This window comes from Typopeltis vanoorti, chromosome 2 (genome assembly GCF_054136105.1).
Source record: "Typopeltis vanoorti isolate ZY-2024b chromosome 2, IOZ_Tvanoo_1.0, whole genome shotgun sequence".
NCBI classification, from domain to species: Eukaryota; Metazoa; Arthropoda; class Arachnida; order Uropygi; family Thelyphonidae; genus Typopeltis; species Typopeltis vanoorti.
The window spans coordinates 169253444-169261467 of NC_143550.1; the positions used below are offsets into that span (position 1 = coordinate 169253444).

Consider the following 8024-nt stretch of genomic DNA (forward strand, 5'->3'; position numbering starts at 1 on the left):
TTACTTCTTGAAATTTTTCTGCCACCCCAGGGATACCTTTAACTAGATGCTTTAGAGTCTCCCCTGCTTTTGCATGAGGAGTCTCTAATTCTTCTGTTTCTGCTGGTTTTATTTTTTTCATCTCTTTTTCCTCTGGACATCACATTGTATATATTCCAAGGGGAATCTGGGGATTTTGAGCAGTTTGATAATGCTCCCCACCATGTACGGAAAAATTTCCTTTCCGTTACATTGAAAGCCTTTGAGCAACTTGTCCCTAGTCTCGGCGCTCCTAACTACAACTTGGTATCTGCCACTATGGAAAGGAGTGAATCCAAATATCTGGTCCGCACCGACGTAGTCAATCAGGGCTTTAGCCAAAGGTCGGGGTCTCAGATCAGCGCCATTCTCGATGCCGAGAGTCTGCGTGCGCGGCAAAACATTGGCCATAGCTGGCGAGAGGGGGACTAGCTATTCCCACCACCAAGTGTTTATTATTGCCCCGGTCCGGGGTTTAGGAAGATCTGTAAATCTGCGTTAAATATCGTGAGGCCCGATGGGACTCGTACCGATATCAACAGTTATGAACAGATGCTAAGTTTGTTTCACGAAGAACACGCGAACTTTCAGTGGAACCACCGATTGCTAACATGCTACAGAAATGATCCTGTGAAGTATGATCTTCGGCATACACAGATATATGTATATATATATTTTGTGAGTTCAACAAACTTCATCATTGGCCTGTAGAGTAAGATAGGCTGAGAGTCAGCAGATAGTAGGAGAGGAAAATAAAGATAGAGTGCATAGTGGTAGTGTAGGTAAAAGAGGCCTCAGCTGACCTGTTTTAGCTGTTTGCCCCCCAGGGGCGCTTCTAAAACGGTCGTTGATTTTTCACTTTAAAAAAAAGGAAAAATCCTAAAAAGGAAACTTGTAACAAAACAAAGAGAGAATAAATCTGGAGAAGGAATGGAAAGGTAAACTTAGAGGCGGAGGAAGGATCTGGCCCGAGTGATGCAGTTTACAAGGAACGGCACCGCCTCGCTGTAAGCCCTCGCCGCTCGGGTTCTCAGGTCCTCCCCCACCTGTGGGAGCTAAAAACTAGTGAAGCTGAGTACAGAAATCCACAAGGTGGTTACTGTTCCTTTCTTTTGTTGTGGGCTGTTATTATTCTTTTGGCCACCTCACTTCCCTTGGCCATGTCTAGTTTGCAGAGAGCTATGTAGAACGTCGAAGCTGCCTCCTCGTCTATATCCAGAGCTGACTCTACTTGCTCAGGGGTGAGTTTGCTGATGTCATCAACGAAGAGGTCACCCCATTTTGCACTGACGATGTCGGGTCCATATTTCCCTGTGAGGAGGAGTTTGAATTCTCCTACTTTATCTATTGCCTCTTTAAACTTTTCTGCCAATCCGGGCATAGCTCTAAGGAGATGTTTTAGAGTCTCCCATGCTTTTGCATGAGGGACTTCTGGGTGTTCGGTTTCAGATCCTTTTGCTGTTTTGAGATTTGTCAGCTCTTCTTCCTGCGGACTTAATGGCCGTTTGGAAGTTTTGGTGTTCGTCTCCATCTCTACTTCAGCTTCTTCTACTGTATCTGAATTGCCGATGTCTATATTGGCAGCTTCGCTTTCGTCCATGGTTTCTGCATTGTTAGTCTCTTCTGTTGGGATCGTATTGCTGGTCTCTGCAATTCTGGTAGGTTTCCCTCCCTTACGGGACCTTTTCGTTGTCTTAGACATGGCAGCATGATCAGGAGTGGCCTCAAGAGGCGGAAACTCTTCCTGTGTTGTGACCTTTTCATTAGTTGGTTTTGTTGCTGATGTGACTGCACCACCCATCCTCTCTGCGAGGGTTCTGGATGGGCAGGTGTCGACTTTTTGGTCAGTGACCCCACATTTCAAACAAGCTGCCTCACATTTTTCTCGGTTGTGGCCAATTTTTAGGCAGTTCTTGCATTTTATGCGAGGGCAGTCTGCCCCAAGATGATTGAAGGCACTACATCTAAAGCACTGCTTTTTGACGCCTGGGTAATTTACCATTACCCGGGAAGATCCTATAAGGAAAAAGTTAGGAACTTCGGTCCTCATTTCAAGAGAGATAGTTACCTCCCCTAACTTCCACTCAGGATTGTCTGAGTCATTGTGAACCTGGATTTCCCGTACAACTCCCCACTTAGAGAATACGCTGTGAATTATATCGTTGTTCTCTGCGTATTCTAGGGGAAATCGTGGTATCTTAAGGGTTCTCAGGATGCTCCCAACCATGAAGGGAGATACGTTTACTTTGCCACAGTCAAACCCTTTGAGAAGCTTTTCTCTGGTCTCGATGTTTTTGGTCACTACCTGGTATCTTCCTCCCCCATAAGGGGTAAATCAAAAAATGTTCTCTGCGCCGACGCAGTCTATGATAGCTTTCGCCATCGCCCTTGCCGGTATTGTGGCATCAACCTCAATTCCGAGGGTACGCACACGCGGCAGAATGGAGGGCATGATCAGATGGGGGAGCCTAACTATTCCCACCACCAAGTGTTTGATATTTCCCCAGTCTGGGGTTTAGGAAGTTCTGCAAATTTCCCGTTAAAAATCGTGAAACCCGATGGGACTCGTACCGATATTAACGGTTAAGAACAGAAACTACACACTTGATCTAAGCCAAAAGACCGAGATATGTTGCGAGTGATATCCACACTTTTTTTTTTCTCACAGATAATAATAATTTGTGAGTTCAACAAATCTTCATCATCGGCCTGTAGAGTAAGATAGGCTGAGAGTCAGCAGATAGTAGGAGAGGAAATAAAGATAGAGTGCATAGTGGTAGAGTAGGTAAAAGAGGCCTCAGTTGACCTGTTTTAGCTGTTTGCCCCCAGAGGCGTTTCTAAAACGGTCGTTAATTTTTCACTTTACAAAAAAGGAAAAATCCTAAAAAGGAAACACGTAACAAAACAAAAACAAAAAAATACACAGAAAAGCAAAAATTGAAAGTTAAACTTAGAGGTAGAGGACGGATCTGGCCCGAGTGATGCAGCTCACAAGGAAGTGCACCGCCTCGCTGTAAGCCTTCGCCGCTCGGGTTCTCAGGTCCTCCCCCACCTGTGATAGCTGAAACCGGTGAAGCTATGTACAGAAACCCCGCAAGGTGGTTACTGTGTCTTTCTTTTGTTGTGGGCAGTTGTTATTCTTTTGGCCACCTCACTTCCCTTGGCCATGTCTAGTTTGCAGAGAGCTATGAAGAACGCCGAAGCTGCCTCCTCGTCTAAATCCTGGGCTACCTCTACTTGCTCAGGGGTGATTTTGCTGATGTCATCAACGAAAATGTCACCCCATTTTGCACTGACGATGTCAGATCCATGTTCTCCTGTGAGGAGGAGTTCAGGTTCTCCTATTTTTTTTATCGCTTCTTTGAATTTTTCCGCCATCCCTGGGATACCTCTGATGAGATGGCTGAGAGTCTCCCCTGCTTTCGCGTGAGGGACTTCTGGGTGAGCGGTCTCAGATACTTTTGCTGTTTTGGGCGTTACCAACTCTTCTTCCTATGGGCTTAATGGCCGTTTGGAGGTGTTGGTGTTGGTGTTCGCCTCCATCTTTCCTTCTTCCCTATCTATATCTATATCTGTATTAGTATCTATATTGGTATTGATGGTTTCAATAACGACTGTTTCTTCTTGTTGGATGTTACTGCTTGTGGAAGTTTTTTCCCCCCTTTCGGTTTTTCTTAGACATGGAGGTATGGATTTCTGTTATATCTGGAGCAGCCTCGAAAGGAGGAGAAGCTTCCTGTGGTGTGTCATTTCCATTGCTTGGTGGAGTTGCTGGCGTGATTGCACCACCCATCCTCTCAGCAAGGGTTCTGGATGGGCATGTGTCCACTTGTGGTCAATGACCCCACATTGCAGGCAAGCTGACTCACAGTTTTCTTGGTTGTGGCCTGCTTTGAGGCAGTTTTTACATTTCACTCTAGTACAGTCCGCCCCAAGGTGAGCGAAAGCACCTCATCTAAAACATTGTTTTTTTTTACACCAGGGTAATTTATCATTACTCTGGCGGATCCAATAATAATGAAGTTGGGAACGGGCGTTTTCATCTCGAGGGAGATGTGGACTTCACCCGACTTCCATTTGGGGTTTTCTGCGTCATTTAGTACTTCCACTTTGTGTATAACGCCCCATTTCCCGCACCCCCCCCCCCCCCCACCCCCCCCCCCCCCCACCCCCCCCCCCCCCCACCCCCCCCCCCCCCCACCCCCCCCCCCCCCCACCCCCCCCCCCCCCCACCCCCCCCCCCCCCCACCCCCCCCCCCCCCCACCCCCCCCCCCCCCCACCCCCCCCCCCCCCCACCCCCCCCCCCCCCCACCCCCCCCCCCCCCCACCCCCCCCCCCCCCCACCCCCCCCCCCCCCCACCCCCCCCCCCCCCCACCCCCCCCCCCCCCCACCCCCCCCCCCCCCCACCCCCCCCCCCCCCCACCCCCCCCCCCCCCCACCCCCCCCCCCCCCCACCCCCCCCCCCCCCCACCCCCCCCCCCCCCCACCCCCCCCCCCCCCCACCCCCCCCCCCCCCCACCCCCCCCCCCCCCCACCCCCCCCCCCCCCCACCCCCCCCCCCCCCCACCCCCCCCCCCCCCCACCCCCCCCCCCCCCCACCCCCCCCCCCCCCCACCCCCCCCCCCCCCCACCAAACGCTTTATCTAAGTCTACTGATACGAGTGCAAGTGGGAGTTCCTTGTTCGTCACAAAGTGAAGAAGGTCTCTTATCAGGAAGAGGTTGAGCGCCATCGATTTTCCCGGAACTCCGTGTACTTGAGTGCTGGTTAGCACATTCCCAATGCCCAACTTCAGACGGTTACAAATCACTCTTGCGAATAATTTGTAGTCTGTGTTAGTCAAGGAAATGGGCCTCCAGCTACCCATGCTATTTAGGTCTCTCCCTTTCTTGGGGATGAAAATTGTGTACCCGCTAACGAAGTCAGCAGGCACGTCACCAGTGAATAGGAAGCTGTTGAATAGTGAGACCAGGATAGGCAAGATGAAGTTCCAGGCTGAGCGATAGAGCTCACCGCCTAGCCCATCCAGGCCAGGGGTTTTCCGTAGCTTAAGCTGTTTATAGGCTCGAGTAACCTCTTCCGAAGTGATTGGTCTCTTTTGAAGAGTTCTGAGGTGTTCAGGCATGTTGTCAATGTTCCACACTCCGAGGTCGCCTGTCTCCTCAGCTTCGTCGGAATAGGTTCTCGTGTAATGCTGGGAAAATTGCCGCAGGATGTCTCCCGTGGTTGTGAGTGTTTGCCCGTTAGCATGAATTTGCCGAACCGTTTTCCCATCTTGTGCTGCTATGCGCTGCCGGTTATAAAAAGCGGCCGAAGGTGTTTCCGCCTGCCGGAGAAACAATCTGGTGCGAAAATCGAGCTCGGCGACTTTTTTTCGTCGAAGTGCCTCGAGTTCGATTTCCACGGCTTTAATAAGCGAATCGCTAGGAATACCGTTTCTCTTCTTAGCCCGGTACCACCCTAGCTCTCGGTAAAGCTCTCTCATTTTTTTCCTTTGTGCGTAAGCTCTTTCTCTGGCGATGTTTTGGAAGAGCTCTTTTGCCTCGGTTTTGAACTGGGCCCACGCGTCCCAGTCCCAGTGGGCCCTTTTCCTTCCTTCGCATAGCAGCTGCAAATCCTTGCTATAAATTTTGGGGAAGCTTGGAGGCATTTTCCAGGGTCCTCTCGATGTTTCTACGACCTCTGGTAGTTCGATGTTCATCAGAACCATTTTATGGTCTGTTATCGAGCTACCAACCGCTATATGCCTGACCGAGATAACTTGTGGCCCAAGGTTCCTGGAAATATAAAGGCGGTCTAGTCGCGTTGCGACTCCTCCGCTCGCCCATGTGGTACCCACTGTGTCTGGATTATGTTCCCTCCAGATGTCGATGAGGTCGACATTATCACAGCAGAGTTGCAGTTCCCTAGAGCCACCGGTACCGGAGTTGATGTTGCCACCAACTTTGTCAAGTCTTACGTCAGCGATGCAGTTCCAGTTTCAATGTATTCAGAAGCAACTTATTTTGCTCAATTGTACGATAACCTGATAACCTGATATGGCTTGATGGATTACAGTCCCTTGGACTTCGATCCCTTAATCGGTATGGAATAGTCTTGTATTAAGTGTTAGCGAGCACCTGGCTCACCCTATTTAGGGTTGTACGGAGGTACCAGAATCGATAAGCAAAGCAGCTTTCGGGCGCTTATGTTTCCACCTATCGTGTTCGTCATAATTAGATGACTCTTGAATGAGTTGATTTGGATGAACAGCTGCTTTGGCAAAATAAGCAGCAGCACTGTTATGGAGGAAAGTGGGAATATCTGGAATATCGGCATCTCGATGTAAGAGAGTATTTCTTACAAACCACGGAGCGTTGAAGATCATACGGAGGCACTTGTTTTGTATAACTTGTAGCTTTTTGATGTTAGTGGCGGAAGTGTGACTCCAGGCCGGCGATCCGTAAGTTAACGATGGTCTGATAATTGTTTTGTAGATCCGTAGTTTGTTATCAGTACTGACTTGGCTTCTTCTATTGAGCAGAGAATAGAGTTGTACTATTGCAGAGTTTGCTTTTTTGCATGCATAAACTATGTGGGAGTTAAAGTTTTAAACGGTTATCAAGTTGAATGCCTAGATATTTGGTGCTAGATCTCCATGGGATGGCTGTGTTAAAAAGTTTAACTTCTCCAACATGAGATGCTTGTCTTCTTGTGAAAAGAATGGCAGTGCTTTTATCGGCATTTACAGATATTCTCCATTTTTTGAACCAGTCTTCTAAATTTGTTGCTGCAGTTTGTAATCGCTGAGTAGCTATATTAGGCCTGAGAGATCTGCTGAGAATAGCCATATCATCCGCATAACTAGCTATAGTGGTTAGTGATGTGCTAGGAACATCAGAAACAAAGATGTTAAAAAGAAGCGGTGAGAGCAGCGAACCTTGAGGGACACCAGCAGTGATTTTTTTCAGTGAGGATCTAATTCCACGCAACTTAACCTGAATTTTACGGTCCTGTAGAAAGGAGTTAATAATTTTGGTAAGATAAAGAGGGATGTTGGCTGCAATTAATTTGTAGATGAGACCTTTGTGCCAGACCGTATCGAAAGCTTTTGCAACATCTAGAAAGATAGCTCCTGTGTGCTGTTTCCAGTTAAAGTCTGTAGTGATGAACTCAGTCAGTCTGTGAATTTGATGTGTGGTGCTATGTCCAGTACGGAAACCAAATTGTTCTTTCGGAATGATGTTATTTTTAATCACCTCCTTATTAAGTCGGTTGAGAATGACTCTTTCTGCTATTTTTCCTAGGCATGATAGAAGACTGATGGGTCTATAGCTCTGTGGCATCTGAGGCGCTTTACCAGGCTTGAGAATAAGGAAAATATCGGCTTGTTTCCATCTTGAGGGGAAATAATTAATTCTCAGAATTGCATTGATAATCGCTACTAAATGCATGACAGCTTTGTGTGGGAGGGCTTTAATTGTTTTGTTGGTAATTTCGTCCGGGCCAGGGGCTTTTTTGTTTTTAAGCTTCCTAATAATTGAATAGACCTCTTTAGGTGAGGTGGGGCAGATATTTTCACAGCTACAAGATCGCCGAAGTACAGAACGTACCCTACGATGTATCTTTTCTATGAAGACTAGATCCGCGTGTGTATAATTAGGACGGCACTGAAGTTGTAGGCCGTGAACGAGAGCTTGTGCTTTTTCTTTATCTCTGTAAACAAGACCTCTTTCTCCGTGAATGGGCTGGATGTTAGAGCGATCTGTACGGAGAGCTTTAGTCAACTTCCACAGAGAATTATCTTCAGTTTTGAGAGAACAGAGTTTTCTTTCCCAATGCTGGTTTCTGTGATCTTTTAAAGCGTAACGGACTAGGTTGGACGCTCTGTTTAGTTCTCGACGGTCTTGCGGAGATAGCGTGTTGTGATAGCGGCGTCTGAGCCTGTTTTTTGTTCCTTATCAGAGCAAGGATTTCTGCAGGAAGTAGGTTGACTTGAGCTGGGGTAGAAGTAGAGCAAGCTGCG

At 48.2% G+C, this 8024-nt stretch overlaps 1 pseudogene; it reads right to left on the minus strand.

Moving 5' to 3' along the window:
* Nucleotides 1-2527: 2527 nt before the first annotated feature.
* LOC150109652 (U2 spliceosomal RNA) lies at nt 2528-2649 on the minus strand (annotated as a pseudogene).
* Nucleotides 2650-8024: the final 5375 nt, after the last annotated feature.